General features: G+C 33.2%; 1 long non-coding RNA gene across 1 annotated transcript; it reads right to left on the bottom strand.

The window, feature by feature from the left end:
- Positions 1–11,070: 11,070 nt before the first annotated feature.
- On the bottom strand, positions 11,071–20,001 carry LOC143231531 (uncharacterized). Its single transcript, XR_013016967.1, has 2 exons — positions 19,749–20,001; positions 11,071–11,389 (listed from the first exon to the last, which is right to left on the bottom strand). It is a non-coding gene; the product is annotated as an uncharacterized LOC143231531 (long non-coding RNA).
- Between the last annotated feature and the right edge of the window lie 316 nt (positions 20,002–20,317).

Raw genomic sequence — 20,317 nt, 5'->3', positions numbered from 1 at the left:
ATGGACAAGTGAAGAGGTGCTTGGGAGGAAGGACAACTTGGAGTGGTCAGTAATTGCAGAAGAGAAGGTTTGAAATGACCATGTTGTAGATATCAACATGATGCTGGAAAACACTTTTATTAGGACATCGAATAGGAAGTTCGAAGTGATGAGTTACTTGACTTATGATTATCAGAAAGTGAGCGTTGAAATTATTAAGCTGAGGAAGTGGCTTTTTTGCTCCAACACCAAGCAGACATTGGAGAAATAGATAAGCTAATACAAAAGATGAAATCTTCAGCCCAGAAGAAAAAGTTGAGTTGCAGAGCTTTAAGAGCATGTTATAACTAAACGAACTTCTTTTTATCGTAATGAAAGAAAAAATAAATCGAACCATCAAAAAGAGCTATCGTTGAGAATACCCTTCATGTTACAAAGACGCTTTAGGATCAGAACAGTAGTAATGAACTGAATGTACTACAGCAAGATTTTGAGGATCATTTGAAGAACATCTCTTCAAACCAGCGATGTAAAATACCAATACCTGACATTGCATGTTTAGTGAGGCCAACTTGACGAGACTCTAAGACTTGTTGAGTTGAAGAAACTTGTAAGATAAAACGGAAGCAGTTTCAATACAAGGGCCAAACGGAGTTACATACAAAGCCTGTAAGAAATTTGAAAGGCTTAGAAAGGTCTTCTGGAGACTGTTGACTGAAATTTTTTGTTTGTTTGTTTTTCTAGGAGACGTAGTTTCCTTTTCCTGGAACTTATCTAATGGCTTGTACATTCTTAAATAAGACGATTACGATTCTAGCGCATTGAGTCAGTTCCGTTTAATATCGCTATTGAATGTAGAAGTAAAGATAATGTTTGGAATCATACTCAAGAATATTTCATCATTTCTAACAGTGATTAGCCTGATCAACACATCTGTTCAAAAAGCTGGAATACTAAGGTTTCCAGAACTTTTAGAACATTCTACTATTATCTGAATAAATACTAATAAAAATTGTTTAGATCAACCTTGCCAATATTAATGGGCTTGTTCCACTACAGTGATTTATTTTGCTATGTGAATACCATACTTGTGAATACCAGAGAGATGAAGAATTTTTTTATGAAATGTTACAAAAACTTCCATATGTGGTTTTCAACCAAGAAATGCGCAATAAAACTGCAAAGTCTGGTAGTTTAAATAGTGGTAAGCTGTGGCATTTCTCCAATCTTGTTTTTACTGGCAACGTAAATTTTAACCAGGGCCAGATCTGGTGGTAGGACGTTGCAGAAGAGCTGCCATCAGTACAAACATGGATGACCACACCATTCTCAGCAAGAGCAATCATCTAGTAAAATCAATCCTGGGTAAACTTGAGAAGTTCATGGATTAGGATAGAATAAAGCTTAAAACCAGAAAGTCGAAAAGCCTTGTTTTGAAAAGAAGAAAATTAGTCGATTTCCATTTTATGTTGTGTAGAGTAGTGATTTCATGTATTCATGGGCGACTAGTAAAGATTCTAGGACACTGGTACACAGAGGAGTTGAAATACATCAAGAAACCTCTAGAGACAGCGATACATAATCATGAAAGGTTTAAATAATTTATTCAGTTTGGTTTATCTAGGAAGCTTAAATTTTAGTTATTGCAGTATGGTCTCATACTACGAATAATGTGGCCTCTTGTCATACAAGCGATAGCTATGAGTCACAAATAGACAATGGTGTGTAAAAAAGATAAGTGTGTCGACAGATGGCTTGAATTTCGTAATAGTCGCACTTATGTTACCATCTACAATATCTGTACAATATTACCGTTACTGGTAAGGTTTATTGTCGAGGAGTTCAATGTGACTAAAGCCAGATCTTTTAAGACCCTGAGAGACTCTAAAGACCCAGTGATCAAGAATGCTAGCCAGATGTCTCACCAGGACAAAAGTAATTCGTTCATGCATTAGTGGAAGAGGTGAGTCAATACTGAAGTATAGAAATGTGGAGCACCACGGTATATACTGCATAACTAAACATTGTAGGTTTTCTCCAGTGACAAAGATCGACAGAAGTTGATTTTGCAGTAAATTACAGAAGTAAAAGAAGAAGATAAGTTGGCTATAGCTGTGAGACAAGCCTAACAAGGTGCTTAAATAAATGTTGAATAACTAAATGAGTCTTGGAACATTCCGTGGAGAATGAAATCTTTGCGAAGTTCAGTCCTAATGAAGGTCAACTTACAAGCTGTTTCTAATACTTGTTGATATAAACACAAGAAATACTGTTATCATGCACGTGAAAGGAATGGACCCTTAGCAAATATTCTTAGTGCATGCACTTCTGTTCTTTCTGGCGGCATGTAAACATGGAGGCACAATAACTCCGTAAAAGTGGTTACAAAGACTGTAGTATCAAGGAGTTCCTAACAACTGGACTAATGCAATCATTCACAGAAGAATACTAAAATTCGTACAAAGAAATGGCCAATGCTACCCAGTTTCGTAATGCCACATTAACTATGGGCTTCACAAACGCGTTAAAACAAGTTTTAGGTGAGACAAACATTAAAACAAGCTTTACATATATACAGACATTCAAACAAGATGTACATACACCCAGACATCAAAACAAGATCCATATAGGTATAGACGGCAAGACAGTTTCTGCATATATATATATATATATCAGAATGAGCTTTACATACATATAGACATTAAAATAAGCCGTATATCCACACTCAGACATTAAAACTAGCTTTATACACATATAGCCGTTAAAACAAGTTCTATGTGCACATAGAATAATTGGTAGGCAAACAACTATTTGTAAGAATAAGGGATAGTTGTATTGTTGGTGGAACATACTGTATGTATCAACAGAACATTGGTCTGTTTTCTTAAATTTATATAGACATTACATCAAATTTTATATATGTATGTATGTTTAAACAAGCTTTACGCACAGTCGCATATTAAAATCTTTTTTTTAACACATAGATTTAAAACAATATTTACACAAACAGTAATAAAGGAGCTCTTCCCCATCCAGAGACGAAGTTGTCTTTTCAGTGGTAGTTTGTTAGAAATTAAGCGCAAAGCTGCACAATAGGCTATCTGCATTCTGTTCATCGCGGGTATCGAAACTCGGTTTTTATCGGTAGGAGCTCGCAGACATACCACTGTGCCACTGGGGTGCCGATAGAGAGAGAAATAATAAATTCTGATAATAACTTTTTGGAGGTGTTGTACATACCGTTGGTAAGTCCGGAGCTGGTTGTAATCATATATGTTATTTATATTATGGTTACCTATTTCAATCAAGAACTATGAGTGGTCAAAGAGAAAGACACACAATTTCCAAGTTATATCATTGCTTCACCAGCAATGGTCAAACACATGAATTGTCTCTTTTTCTGACCTTGTTCGAGGCTGAAGACCTTGTTCTTGACCTTCTGATCGAGCCCAAGGGTACTGCCATTACTAGTCAGCACTAAACCTATTTTGTTCAGTACCACCACAGCATTTCTGGGCTTGACGGACAGTTTTGTCTTAGGGACTGTCAAAAATTCCATCGTAATCGCATCCACAAGGCAACACGAGTCGTAACTCGAACATCTAGGAGCCTTGCACATGTAGATAATTGATGTAAAGATGGTAGTTTATGCTGACATGCCAAAGAGTAGCAAAACTATAGTCACGGTCACCAGGATTGAAAACAAGCTTCTGAAGATTTACTGGGCTTTGGTCTGAAAAAGAGATGCAACAACGGTGAAAGAGGAAGAAGGCTCACACAGCAGACCTATCGATTACACAACAAGACTTTAACTATAGGTTTCTTCTGATGTTGTGGCCAGTGAAAACTCTTTAAGGTTTGTCTGATTTGAAGACTGTAAAATGTAATCTCATATCTCATCAGATACTATATCCTGTATAATTTTCATCGAACTTTTCTCATATGATCCCTGATGCAAAATTTCCGCTTATTGAGGGAGAGACCCTGTATTCTAGCAATCTTTGCATACACAGAGACATTAAAACAAGCTTTATACAAAACTTGTTTTAAAGTCTCGGCGTTTGCAAAGCTTTTTTAATGTATCTCTGTGTATACAAGCTTTGCATACACACAGAGATATTAAAACAAGCGGTGCATGCACCTAGACATTTAAATAAGTTTTACATACACCTAGACATTGAAACAAGCTTCACACACAGAGACAATAAAATAAACTTTATATACACACAAACATCTAGACATTTATACAACATTCATACACACATATACATTAAAATAAACTTTATATATACACAGACATTAAAATAAGCTTTATATACATTAAAATAAACTTTATATATACATAGACATTAAAATAAACTTTATATATACACAGACATTAAAATAAGCTTTATATACATTAAAATAAACTTTATATATACACAGACATTAAAATAAGCTTTATATACATTAAAATAAACTTTATATACACACATACATTAAAATAAGCTTTATATACATACAGACATTAAAATAAACTATATATACACACAAACATTTAAATAAACTATATATACACACAGACATTAAAATAAACTTTATACACACAGAGACGTTAAAATAAACTTTATACACATACACATATTAAAATAAACTTTATACACAAAGAGACGTTAAAATAAATTATATATACATACAGACATTAAAATAAACTTTATACACACAGAGACGTTAAAATAAACTATATGTACAAACATACATTAAAATAAACTTTATTTACATACAGACATTAAAATAAACTATATACACACACAGACATTAAAATAAACTTTATACACACAGAGACGTTAAAAAAACTTTATATATACACAGACATTAAAATAAACTTTATATACATACAAATATTAAAATGAACTTTATATACACACTTTATAAACACAGATACGTTAAAACAAGCTTTAAACATTAAAATAAACTTTATTTACATACAGACATTAAAATAAACTATATACACACACAGACATTAAAATAAACTTTATACACACAGAGACGTTAAAAAAAACTTTATATATACACAGACATTAAAATAAACTTTATATACATACAAATATTAAAATGAACTTTATATACACACAAACATTAAAATAAACTTTATTTACATACAGACATTAAAATAAACTATATACACACACAGACATTAAAATAAACTTTATACACACAGAGACGTTAAAAAAACTTTATATATACACAGACATTAAAATAAACTTTATATACATACAAATATTAAAATGAACTTTATATACACACAAACATTAAAATAAACTTTGCGTACACCTAGACATTTCAACAAGCTTTATAAACACAGATACGTTAAAACAAGCTTTATCTACACACAAACATTAAAATAAACTTTATATACACACAGACATTAAAATAAACTTTATATACATACAGACATTAAAACAAGCTTTATATACATAGATACATTAAAATAAATGTTATGTACATACAAACATTAAAATAAACTTTGCGTACACCTAGACATTTAAACAAGCTTCATACATGCATATACATTAAAACAAGCTTTATATACACACATACATTAAAACAAGCTTTATATACACGCAGACATTAAAATAAATTTTATATACATACAGATATTAAAATGAACTTTATGTACACAGAGACATTAAAATAACTTTATATACACAGAGACAATAAAATAAACTTTAGATGCACGTAGATGTTCAAACAAGGTCTGTATCAAGTTTAATTAGAACAAGCCTTACGTACACAGACATAAATCATACTTTACATACACAGAAATAAATCATGTTTTACACGTAGACGTTCTACTATGCTGTATAAGTACAAAGCTACACAGTTGGACTATCAGTTCTGTGACCACCACGAGTATCGAACCCTGATCTTTAATGTCATAAGATTTTAGACTCTACACTGATCAACAAGAGGGGGGCACATAGCCATTGAAACTAGCTTAAATTGCAAAGAGACACACTAAATTTACCTTAAATTCTCTTCAAAAACACAGTTGTGGATGCGTTTTATCTTCTACGCACACACACAGTTATACACGTCCTTTAACTTCCAAAAATTCATAAGAGAGTAATAGATGTACGTTAACTTCTATGCACGTATAGTAACACGTACTTTAACTTCTGAACATCATTATAGTCATATCATATTGTAGTTTTTGTGGTTAAATATGTTAATGTTCTCATAATGAAGACAAATGCGTTAATACACTGTCACATCCACCTACAAAATTATTTTCCCTCTATATACTGTCAAAATTTATTAGTTCTTATTAATGACAGTGCACTGTGCGAAAATTAACTTGCAAACTTGTTCAAAAGCTACATATTTTTCTTGCGACTAAATACAGTTTTAGCAACAAAAGTCCTTACAAAGAGATTCAGAGAAATTATTTAAAACCTGAAACTATATTTTGTTAATCAACAAACGAAAAATTTCAAAACACCATACCCCCCGCTAGTACAGCGGTATGTCTACGGATTTGCAACGCTAAAATCAGGGGTTTAATTCCCCTCGGTGGGATCAGCAGATAGCCTGATGTGGCTTTGCTATAAGAAAATACACACACTCGAAACACAATGCTGTAATGTATCTCAGAACATGTGATACGGGTAGTAATACTTATACTAATAAAGCACAGAACTCTGCGTTATTAGTAAGAGTGTTAATACGCGTACCAGCCGTTCTGAGATACATTTTTGCTTTAAGTGGGTTTCTTATCATCAAGAAAACACTATGTTTATAATCATTTTTAATGATTTAAGTGTTGATAGTTTAACATATCTCCTCCTTTCTATACATTTTTGTTTGATCTAATTCACCAAGTATTCTACAGTTAGCATTGTTCTAAGATACCGCTTTCAACCATTATTCAAACTTTGCTTCAAAAATTAATTATTTTAGCATTTTCCAATTTGTACATCAGTAAATTTCCTGTACAGTTTTACTACCCTAGAAATTACTTAGCTTGTTTCCTTCTCCTTATTTTTATCCAAACTATTATTTATTTAAATGGCTGAAACATTATTGTTTTTTCTTCTCAGTTCCTTCTCTTTCAGCAAACGGATAATTACTGTCTGTCTTCGGAATTTCTATTTCTTTGTCTAATTAATTAGTTATCTGGGCTGTGCCTTCCCCGAAGTCTAGCATTACAAGTCGCCAAACTTGCTGTTGTGTCACCGGAAGAAAACGTAGGATTTTAAAATCAAGTGTTTCAAATTAAATTTTCCATGTCTGCACAATACAGAAAGTAACCATTTAAGTAGTTATACCTGCACGTCAAAATGAGATGTCGTACGAAGATATAGAAAGTGTAGGTAAGCAAATTCAGTTTGGTTTTCAGTGTTAACATGTTTCCCAACAAAAGATTTTTTAATGGAAATTGAACAAATCTTGTTTCTAAGAATGTTTCCGTTATACGTTTGCTCTGCCCATTGAGAAGAATCACAGACACATTTAACACCTTCTTACAGTGATACTTATAATGGTGAGAATCATAAATACGTGATAAGAGTAACAGATGGATCTGTGAACCTGCTGAAGTGAAAATGCTTTGATACTGCGCTGTGGATCAACATGAAAGTATTCTAACCTAGAACAGTCTACATCACCTAATCAAGGGTCTTCTGTTGTACTCTAACCTAAAACTATGTGTATCATCTAATCAACAATTTATAAAAATTACGAATTTCAAAACATATTTTTTTCTTATTTTTAAAAAGAAGAATACACATGCCCTACTGATACCAGATGTAGTTCCACAGGAATCCCGTGTTTTCTGTTTCAAGAGTAAATAAAATCAAAATTAAGAGTAATAAATATTTTTATATTTTGCTTTTGAAGTTCATATGTTATCCTGTGTTATAGCCTACAGAATGCACAACTCTTCTCGTGATTCATTGTCTGCGCATGTTTTACTTACGTTACAAATTGCGACGTTAAGCTTCTCTTATGCGACGTTATTTTAGTATCTACTAACTGATTGACAAACAACACACTACTGTGTAATGGTGCAAGTTGTTAAAACAGGTTTTTCCTCCAGGCGGTCTTCGGCCCTCTTACTGGGAAATAATGTTGAAGATCATAACCAGAGTGCATTTCCATTCTCTTTTGTCTTACTATTTTACACTTTATATTAGGCAAAGCAATTATGGAAATTATGTTAAGTGAAAATGTCGTCCATTCTTGGATGCAATAGTTATTCATTTTCTTAAATTATAAAATGGATATTGACTATCATATTCAATCGTCCTCGATGAGACAGTCAAAGTAAGTTCACAGATTTAAAACACTAGATACTAGGGATGGATTCCTCGTGATGGACACAGCATGTAACCCATCGTGTCTTTGTTCTAAAAACATAAAAACCTTATTTGCCTGCTCCATCTGACGACAACGAATACTATAATTTTTGGGATTTTTTAAACCTATAATTAAGATTTGTAATTAGTCTGTAATTTAGGTTCTTCTTATCACAGATATTAAGCTATATATATATATATATGTGTGTGTGTGTGTGTGTGTGTGTGTGTACGATTTACTTTCTCCTTAGGCCCTTGCCTAAACTTTTCAGTCATGCATAAAATTCAAAGGTGATGAAATGTGTTCTTAATGGTTACGTGCTATGAAATACAGGAAGATGTGAACGTGCTTTATTCAATAATATCACAGTAAATTTGACTCATAAAACCGTGTTTAATAGTATTCTATGTACTGAAGTTTTGTATAACACTGACGTTCGTCTCAACACATTCTTGTTTGTTGTTTTTGATTCTGAGTCATGCCCTAATTCTGGAACAAATTCAGCCTCACTTCCATTCACGAACTACAACTCTTTCCTTTTCTTCCGTAGTGACGCTCGTTAGAAAACGTTTCCCATTAAGCTCATTTTCCTGAGGGACGATCTATCTGACATGTCGATACTCGAAACTCGAACTCCATTTTGACATGGCTTTTCACTGTTTGTGAAGTGTATTCTTGATATAAAAACGTGTTTCATGATATCACTTTCCATTTAATGTATAGCCTGCAAAAAAGAAACGCTCAAACACGTTTTAAATGAAGGATAAAATTACAATATTTGTTTTAGTAAAAATTATTATACATTTGTGAGTTAACTACGTAAATAAGTATTTTTCAACTAATGAACTTTGTTCATTTCCTCTTTGTAATATGATCGTGTTTTACCATTTTATCACAGTATAGTGTGTGTTAAACCCATTCCACATGATATTCCTTACAGAAATTTTACACTTCACCTAAAAGTTTAAGAAAGTTATCTTAATTTAAGTGAAAATATAATTAACACTCACCTTTCCAACTTAATTATCCGTGTGCTTTTCTTTATTATCTGATCGCTTACTTCGAACACTGCAATAGCTTTATATATTGAATTTGAGGCTTTGAAGATTACGAAAGCTTTAATGGCTAGCTTTTTATCAATGCATTATGTAAGATATCTAGCTTCTCAATTTTCAATCTTTTTTTGGCATATTACTCATTTAAAGATTTGTTTGTGTATAAAACAAATAGTGTATTTTATAACATTTCTAGTATTAAAAAAACACTGTATTTCTCTAGGTTTATCCAGCGCCGTCAGGCTAATACGACGGAATTATCAAACATAATCTGAAATTTAATTTCCGTGTTATAAGTTTTTCCTTTAATTTAATTTATGTTTGCTCGTTTGTTCCATGAACGATAAATATGACATAAAATTATGCTGACTTACTCACTGTGTAACATGTACTCAGAATTTTTATACATATTTTGTTTGTTTTAAACTCTTTTCTAAAGTTCAATTCTATGAAATAAAGGTTTGATTTGTTTTTGAATTTCGCGCAAAGCTACACAAGGGCTATCTGCTCTAGCCGTCCCTAATTTGCTGGTAATATTAGAGCAAAGGCAGCTAGTCAGCACCACCCACGAGTAACTCTTGAGCTACTCTTTTACCAACGAATAGTGGGATTGACGACTGAAAGGGCGAGCATGTTTGGTGTGACGAAGATTCGAACTCGCAACCTTCACATGCCCATCGCTAGTACAGCGGTATGTCTCAGGATTCACAACGCTAAAATCAGGGGTTCGATTCCCCTCGGTGGGCTGAGCAGATAGCCCTTTGTGGCTTTGCTATACGAAAAACACACACACACACGCAACCTTCACACTACGAGTCGAGTGCCTTAACCACTTGCCCATGCCGGACCAGAGAATAAAGGTATTACTGTTGTACTGTTTTGCGTGTGTCTATATCAGTCGGGTTTCCACAACCGACGTGGGCACAGCACATCCAATTTTGTGGTTTTGTATTCGTGCTTTTGATTTATATACCATCGCAGTACAACGATTTTTTTTCCATTTTACTACATTACACCAACGAAATCTTTGCTGTATTATTTGTTTTACATATGTTACTGCATTACATAAAAAGCATTCACTACAGAGTTTGACGTGCGACTCGTAATCCGAAAGTCGCGGGTTCGCGCCCGCGTCGCGCCAAATATGCTTCGCCCTCCCAGCCGTGGGGGCGTTATAATGTGTCAGCCAATCCCACTATTAGATGGTAAATGAGTAGCCCAAGCGTTGGCGATGAATGGTGATGACTAGCTGCCTTCCCTGTAATCGTACACTAGAAAATTAGGGACGGCTAGCGCAGATAGCCCTTGTGTAGCTTTGCGCAAAATTCTAAACAAACCGTTCAAAAAAATTAATCCACTAATTTGTAATTCCATTGTCAATCGTTTTATTTGTGATGCGAGTGAAATAATAGATTTCATTTGTTGTTAATAATAATCATTCAAAATAATAATAATTTACATAATGCATAAAGTGTAGAATAAGATTTCCACGTTTTAGTTTGTAGAAAAACGATTAAGGTAATTCTGTAAAACATAGCTCGTGAAACTGCTATATACTAATCGTTGATATTACATTATTTAGCACTGTTTGTTGTTATTACATTGTGTGTCACTACAGTGAGCTCATAATACCATTCTTAGTTGAACTTGAATGTTTTGACATTTATAGTAAGCTGTAATGACATTCTGTGATCTTGAAGATACTTCATACATTCATTTTTTATTAGTGTAACAGTAGGTAATGTATACGTTGACGAAGCAAGATCCCCTTTAGCATAACAAGGATAAAAGAACTCGAATTTAACAAAACATACCGAGCCTTCTGTAGGCTTTCAGCGAGAGACGTGAATAGAAGCATTTCCACCTCCCGTTATCTGTAACTATATGGCTAATGACAGGGGTTTTGTTCAACGTCAGAACACGTGAAGCCCGCTGGGTTATCCCTGTTTCTAAAGGATTTTTATGAAAGATTATATTCCTAGTGAGAAACCGCCTGAATTCCGGAAACATCATTTCCTCTAAAGTAAAAAAAATACAAATTCATGAGATATCACAGTACGTAAATAATTGAAAATCCTTTAACTGTTCTGTTGTTAAAAAACATGATAAAAATTTCTATCTTTGAAACAGAGATGGCCCCTTTGGAAAAAAATTAAGTAACATTGGTAGAAGGAAAAAAGATTCCCCTGAGGTTAAAACAAAACAAAAACGAATGACCACTATGATCCTACCAAGTATTTTTTCTGTCTCTCTACAAGTATTTCAGGATTATGTTCTATACTTACATTATCGTGAACAAACAGAAGCCAACCGTAATAGAATCTCGTTTAACTTTAGTCATATAAAATAAGCAACTGACAACAAAACACGTGTTTTGTTAAAACATTGCATAATTCATATTAAATAAACAGAAGCTTTCAGATCAAAATAGGAAATAAAATAACTTTGCAAACTATGTGACTGTAATGTAATAATTACATATAGCTCCTCAGTGACTGTAATGTAATAATTACATATAGCTCCTCAGTGACTATAATGTAATAATTACATATAGCTCCTCAGTGACTGTAATGTAATAATTACAGTTATAGCTCCTCAGTGACTGTAATGTAATAATTACAGTTATAGCTCCTCAGTGACTGTAATGTAATAATTACAGTTATAGCTCTTCAGTGACTGTAATGTAATAATTACAGTTATAGCTCCTCACTTAATGTATTTGTTAAGGTATTTGAACCGAAAGAGTTGATGAAACTGGTTATTTTGTTGAGTATATTTCACTATATACAATATTACTATAATTATTTTTGCACTGCAGTCCTTACATCATTTTTCATTTACAAAATGTTTTTATTACTTATTGTGATATTTTCTCTGACTGACATTTAATGTATTCTACGAAAGTGTGTAATAAACTATAATATTATGTTTTCATTTTTATTACTCCTTCACTTCGTGCACAGTACACAGGTTTGCTCCATAAATACACCTAGTGTATAATGTACAAAGCATTAAGTATTCTACTTGCTACAGCCATCTAATGTTCGTCTGTTATAGGCTGGTAACTTCTGTTTCATCCTATACTTAAGCTTTGTAAAGGAGCAACAAATATTTGTAAAACAAAACAAAAAACAAACCAGCTTCAAGGGATAGTGATAATATCATTCACATTGGAATCAATGACGTCCTTAAGGGGGCCTGTTCTTCGCTGGGAAATATAAAACATAATTCTTTCTTTATTCATCCAGCATATGTATAGGAAATTTTTATTCAATTCTTAATTTTACACACTTTGACCCTCAAAAACTTTTCTGTGGACCCCCATAACTAGAATTATAATTATTTAAATTACTGCTAGTTTAAACTGATGTTAATGATAAAGTACTTTTTGAGTTATCTCGAACAAAGCGAGAAGAAACGTGAACGATTTGGTTGTTGTTCACTTTCTATTTTGGTATCATAGCGATAATTCCTTGCCTTGTTTGAGGGCTTTTGAGTAGAGAAACAGAGAAAAACGAGTGGCAACCATCTTTTAAATTAAAAATTTCTGTCATTTTTTATATTTTTAGCTTCTATATTTATGTTATGCTTAATGAGTACGTTGTCTATTCCTACCTTACAGACTCTACCGACTCTATAATAATTGCTTTTTGGAAACAGTTATTTTATTTTATTTTGTTGTTGCTTTGCTTGTTTATTTACAATAGTCAACAAAATCAGACAAAAGACTAATAACATTCTTCATGTTTACAATAGTCAACAGTATTAGACAAAAGACCAATAACATTCTTAATGTTTACAATAGTCAACAATATTAGACAGCAAATCACTAACACTTTTCAAAACGAAAACATTATAGGATTTTTTCTTTCTTGTTTTTGTAATTTAATTTCTCATTTCTGCATTGAACTAGTAGCTGATTTTGCTTTCTTTAGTTTATATGCACTTTAAAGAAGACAATAGAATGATGACCTATTGTGAGACGTCTATGGTGTTATGTTGAATTTATTGTGGGGCAATGGAAAGTATAATGAACTTGAATAAATGTCTTTGTCCTTTTTCTAGCTTCTTTAAATACGGCAATATACTTCTAGCTTATCTAACATAGTTTATGGTGAATGTGTTGACGTCAGAACTATCGTCAAACTAATTGTAAGAACGTAACTCCTTGTAATTTTGAAATCGCATAAAAAATAGCGCTGTCATTTCTAAATAACTTGGTTCTTTTTACAATTGAGCAGTTACACCCATAAGTGGCTTAAAGATTAAACTGCTGGTCTAAACATCGAAGAGTCTAAGGTTCGATACATGAAGTCTCTGAACACGTTTCACACTTTCAGCCTTTGGCATAATATCAGAGTAACAGTTAATACCATTATTCCGTTAACGAAGTTACACGTAGCTCTTATAACGGCTGGTTCTGCTCCCTAACCTTTTCGTTAGTACTTCAGAGTTATAAATGGCTACAACCGAATTTCCAGGAGGTCTGTGATCTAACCATTTAACCCAAGTGCGCATAAAGTGTCATCCATACTAAAAATTCTAGATCTAATACCTGCAAAATCGCTAAGATTTCATCTAGACACGCCCAGGAATCGTTAGCATCTACAGTACTAAACTGATATTTACAAAGTAGCATGTTATCAGAACTTAAAAACATATTTAACAACAAGAGTATTTCAATTAAACATTGAGTTGAAAAATAAAGTCTCAAAAACCCATAAATGTTAAATAATAATTTCAGTTTCCTTAAAAATGAAATTAACAGCACATGGACGTTAAAACAAGCTTCGTATACACACAAACTTTAAAGCAAGTTTTCTATATACAGAGACACTGCTACAAATACACATTAGCAGAAGCCTTATACATACATTAATTTCTAATATTACCACATTACACCAATGAAAACTTTGTTACAACTTTTAGTTTATAGAGCTTTATTACACAAAAGGTATTTATTTCTTCCGTTAATGTTTTAATAGTAGTTACATTATTCAGTTATAGCTATTTTTCTGCATCTACATTCATATTAAATACATTACTTAAAATTATTTATTTGTTCACTATTACTTTATTTCTATTAAGTTTTATGGTTAAATTTTAGGGTTAACTTTTATGTTAGTCTTTAGTTTCTTGTAAGTTATATTGCATTTCAAGGATACTGATATTGTAAGGTCAGCTGGGAACGAAACACATACTAAATACTTGGTTTAAATGTACTTATAATATTTACGAGATACTGGCTCATTTTGAATATAACACAAAGGCAACACACAATGCCTTGGTCTAAACATCCAGTCTCATCTGATAAACCCTGAGAAGGACCTCGTTGCCAGCACTTTCTGCATATAAAGTGCAGGGGTATAAGTATAGTTTTATAAATGGGGCACTGCTTTGGTTTGTTTGTTTTGAATTTTCGCGCAAAGCTACAGAGAGTTGTCTGCGCTAGCCGCCCTATTTTCGCAGTAAAAGACTAGAGGAAATGCAGCTAGTCACCATCACCCACTGTCAACTCTTGGACTATTCTTTTGCCAACGAATAGTGAGATTGACCGTAACACTATAACACCCCCATAGCTGAAAGGGCAAACATGTTTGGTGCGGCAGGGATTCAAACCCGAGAGCCTAATATTACTAGTCGAGTCGAGGGCCCTACCCACATGGTCATGCTGAGCTCGCTGTTTCAGGGAGGAAAGAAAATATGTGTGAAATCATAGTTGGTGTTCTAGAGGCTTGCCATCTAGTAAAATGCTTGTAATTATCTCTGAAAATGTCTATTTTTGTGACATCTGAGCCTGTTTTTACATTTATTAAATATGTCTTATACATATATGGGTACAATTTAAGGGGGTGCAATAGTGCAGTACCCTATAGAATTAATGAAGAAATATTTGCTAAAAAATGATTATCCGTGTTATTATGGTATAGTGTCACCTAGCCTACTGCTATATACATATATATATCCTTTCGACAGCATGGGCGTTATATACTATGTAAATTAATATTCTGTTATTATGATATTTCTGCTGTGTAATAGTTTGTTTTTTTTGTTTTTTGAATTTCGCACAAAACTACTCAAGGGCTATCTGTGCTAGCCGTCCCTAATTTAGTAGTGTAAGACTAGAGGGAAGGCAGCTAGTCATCACCACCCACCGCCAACTCTTGGGCTACTCTTTTACCAACGAATAGGGGATTGACCGTTACTTATAACGTCCCTACGGCTGAAAGGGCGAGCATGTCTGGTGCGACGGGGATGCGAACCCGCGACCCTCAGATTAGGAGTCGCACGCCTTAACGCGCTTGGCCATGCCTGGCCACTGTGTAACAGTACATTTCCTTCCATTATTTTGAATATATATGTTGATTATTCACACACCTTATTAAACAAACTCCTATATTCACTTTTAAAACATTATTAATATCATTAAATTATTCACATTTCTTTACATTTTTACTTTGTTAGCCAAGGTTTGAATAGCAAATTGTTTAGAAACTTAAAATAATTAGAATTAAAATTGAGGTAAATTTCAGAGTTAGTAGATTTTACGGAAAACACTTCAACATTGAAATAAATAAAATGGGTAAAAAATATTTTGAAGTGTATTCGACACTAGTTTATATTAATTATTCAAAACATGTCAACGTTTAGGAGCAGCTGTGTCAATGTGTTTCATACCAGAATAGGACTACAGGTAGGAATAGTATAGAATCAATTTCAGTACCACGAAATCAATTATTTTTTGGTGAGAAAAAGTTGTTTTCAATCAAAACTTTTACTTACTGCAAAATTTAAAAATTCAAAACTTTTTTTCTTAAATGAAAATCTTGATTAAGTATCCTTCTTTATGATTTTAATAGAAATATAAATAAATATTCTAGCAACATGGCAATAAACCTGTTAAGCCTTAGAGTTCCTTTACAATCAGGGCTTGGTAGTTAAGGAACTCGAATCGCAATCAGAGGATCATGGATTCTAATACCCGTCACCGAATATGCTCGCCTTTTCAATCATAGAAGCGTTATAATGTGAAGATCAATCCCGCTATTCGTTAGTAAAAGAAGAGCCCAAGGATTGGCGGTTGTTGATGTTGAATAGCTGCTTTTATTCTAGTCTTTTACTGCTAAAATAGGGACGAGTAGTGTAGACAACCCTCGTGTCGCGGTAAGCAAAATTCAAACCAAACCAAATTACAATATATTCAAAGTTTTATTTTTGAAGAACTGAGTATCAAATCAACATACTGAAATACTTAAATAAGTATTTGAATAGTGAGTTAGTGGATACACCAATAAATAGCGTAACTAGCTGAAGAAAACTGGTGACTTACGAAGTCACAAAATAATGAAATCTGAACATTACTTCTAGACAGAGACTAACAAATTTTCTGAAGTAGACAAAATGAGAACTCCTGAAGGCATCCTAAAGAGAAGCTGAAAGTTTTTTCAATTTACGAAACTAGGATTTTTATATTAGATTTTCAACTAAACAATTCAATACTATAGCTTTGTAATCGATACTTTTAACCAGGCCAGATACGATTATCTCATAAGCACGTAACATTACACAGTTGGATTTCCTTTTTTCCTAAATATTATGTCTAACGGAAGTTTTGTATGATAAACATGCAAGAACAACATCACCAGCCGCAAGTACAATATTAGGGCAATTTTTAAGTGTGTGACCTGGAACAAGAAACTTCACTTGAAACTGTTTAACTTACAAGAAAATAGATTTATCACTCTCTGAAAGCAAAATTCAATTGAGATTTTGTAACATTTCAATGGGTTTTGGGTCTTTGTTTCCTTGAATCAACAATAAGGTCAAAACTTGAAAAACACAAAATCCTGTTACTTGTTTGTTAGTTCAAGTATGCGCAAAGCTACCCGTGACTATCTGCACCATCTCTTCTTGATGTTTAAGTAATAAATTAAATGAGAGGCAGCTAGTTAACATCACCCTCAGCAAACATTTTAGATACCCTTTATCAACAAATTGTGGATTTGATAGTCACATTATAACACCCACACGACTGAAAGATTGAAATTTGAACTACCTACCTCCAGGCCATGTCAAGCCCAAAAACTATTTTAAATTTTTACTATCGTTCCTGTAACATTAACTTCATTTACTGATGACATTTGAATTCTGGAGTTAATGAATAGAAGCACGATTCTTTTCCCGCTTCAATCATTTTCAAAATACAATAAGAATTGAATCTTGTAACCACCGATGAGAAAACTTCAAATGTAGACAGCGTCGTCAAGTATTTTATGGGCAATATTTGAAACCAAAAAAAGAGTTTCACAATAATGGTAACATGTTCTTCTTTCGAAGACCGCAACAAAATTGTAGTTTGGTACCTCTTCAACCGCTTAGCGGCAATTTTTGCAATCAAATAATAAGAAGGAAAGAAAATGCTGGGACAATAAAACTTTTCGAATCTTCTTCTAAAATGTATACGCCATCAAAAAATACATAAAATGAAACAGCTCGACGTTTAACAAGCACTTTTGTCATTTTCAAGGGCTTACCAATATTGAGTTCAATGGTTAACTTTATTGTAATAACTCCCATGTCTACCTAATGGCGGGTCCTAAAATTACATGAATAATAAATTTAAGTTTCTACGTAGAATGGAGGATGAAACAGTCTGAGTCGTAGTTTAATACTATATACTAAAGTTGTGAGCTGAAGTCCACGTTTATCGCAATTTCATTCATGAATGTTTTTCGTTTTATAAAATCACCAACTAAGGAAACATGATCGTAAACAGCGGAACCTAATACTTTCAGATTTTTGTTTGTTTTTGTCTGTTTGTATATTGTTAAGCTCAAAGCTACACGTTAAATCCCCGCATAATTACCGCTCATCCACTGTAAACCTTTCTATTTTTACAATGTTTTTTAATAATTAGAAAATATGGATTTTACACTTGGTTGTTGTTCTGTAATACTGTTTAATTTGGTACTATTTATAATATATTTGGTAATAATACCCTTTCTGTCATTATTGTTAATAATGCTAGAAAGAGTATTATAATGATAACAATACCGAGCAACAATGTTATGCTCGATGTTATAATTTAGCTGAACTTGATTGTTTGGTGTTTTTGTTTTGTTTTTCTCGAAATTATTAGACAATTCTAGTACGCCTTGAAATTATTGTTCGGTGATACTACTTCGTTTGATATCACTTTTAGTGGTAATTCCTCTCTTTGATATTATTATTTGGTGTTATTTTTCTCGTATACACAATTATTTGGTAGTACTGCTTGCACTGCTATCATTTTATTGTTATGTATATTACAAGCTTTCATATATTATTGTATAACTTGATTTAGACTATCTTTACTTCAGCGAGGCTCGGCATGGCCTAGTGTGTTAAGTCGTTAGACTTGTAATCCGCGGGTCGCGGGTTCGAATCCCTGTTGCACCAAACATGCTCGTCTTTTCAGCCGTGGGGGCGTTATAATGTGATCGTAAATCCCACTATTGGTTGGTAAAAGAGTAGCCCAAGAGTTGGCGGTGAGTGGTGATGACTAGCTTCCTTCTGTCTAGTCTTACACTGAAAAATTAGAGATGGCTAGCGGAGGTAGCGCTCGAGTAGCTTTGCGTGAAATTCAAAAACCAAACAATACTTTAACGATCCATAATATTTTTAGTCGCACAGTACTTAATATTGAGCAAATCAATTTATTTTTTCACAATAAAATGGTACCTGAAACAATAACTGAAATATTTAAGCCCAATAAATAAACTACGAATAACAACAAAATTTTCTATTTGTCCTACAGAATTTTATGGAACATTGCATCAAAATTGATTTTCATAAATAGTATACACTTTTCCTGTTATTCCAAGTTGTTTAATCCAAAATGTGCACAGGTGTCGTTTCAATCACGTTACTTTGCTGTAAAGCCAACAAAAGGGGGTTTTAGGCCTCCTCAGCTTGAGTATTTTCCACTGTCAGAAGTTCAATAAAGTTAAGAAAAACACTCCAGAAGAAAATCGTTACAATGTTAAGCACTAGAGAATTCCTCTTTCTGTTAACATAGTAAACTTCCACACACTAATACTAGAAGATTATTCTTTCATGAAATACTCCCCAGGTTGCTTTCCTACATTCAGTGAGTCAAAGCATGTAAAACATTTTATAAATTCCATTTACCACAGCAACTGTAGCGAGTAGAATTTAAAATCTGTTCGCTTTTTAAGTGGATAACAACAGAACCAACATACTGGCTTGACTTCCTCTGCTAGAGGTTCTACTTTGGCAAGTATGAGACACTAAGTTATGTTAATACTACATTCTCTAACGAGAATATTCAACAATATTTTTAGTCGACAGGTATAAAGTATATGAACATTCACCTACCTGTTTTGGCAACCTTTCAAATTACTGTCGTCGAATAAATGTTATAAGTGCTTTGGAGTTATGTTAGTTACCGATAATAGTGGATCCTTCGTTCTGTAATTAGAAGCATAAAATCTGCTAGATTACGCTTCTCTGATTACAAACGTAAAGTTAGGTACAATGCATCTGCTACACAAGCGATAAAATAGATCACGTGACCAATGTTGCCAGAATGGTCGTAACTTCTAGTAATTATTAACATAGTTTTCTCCCGTTGTCACCGTGCTCATTTTCCCGCTCTAGGACTTAAGCTTACTGGTTCGTCAGTTTTCTTTCTTTTGTTTTGTTTTTTAATATAATGAGTAGCGTTATTTCTAATAAAATAAATAATATTTATAATTAAGAATTTGGTATTTTGATAAATAAGTAATTCGATTTTCATAAAAATCATAAACCTTACTCTGATGTGCGATGACTTAAGTTAAATTCATGATAATTACTGTTCACCAACTTATCTGATTCACATCAAAATGACCAGCATGGGCAGGTGGTTAAAGCACTCGTAATCCGAGGGTCGAGGGTTCGAATCC

The sequence above is a fragment of the Tachypleus tridentatus genome, chromosome 11, assembly GCF_004210375.1.
Source record: "Tachypleus tridentatus isolate NWPU-2018 chromosome 11, ASM421037v1, whole genome shotgun sequence".
NCBI lineage: Eukaryota > Metazoa > Arthropoda > Merostomata > Xiphosura > Limulidae > Tachypleus > Tachypleus tridentatus.
This window is presented reverse-complemented; position numbering and strand designations above follow the sequence as displayed.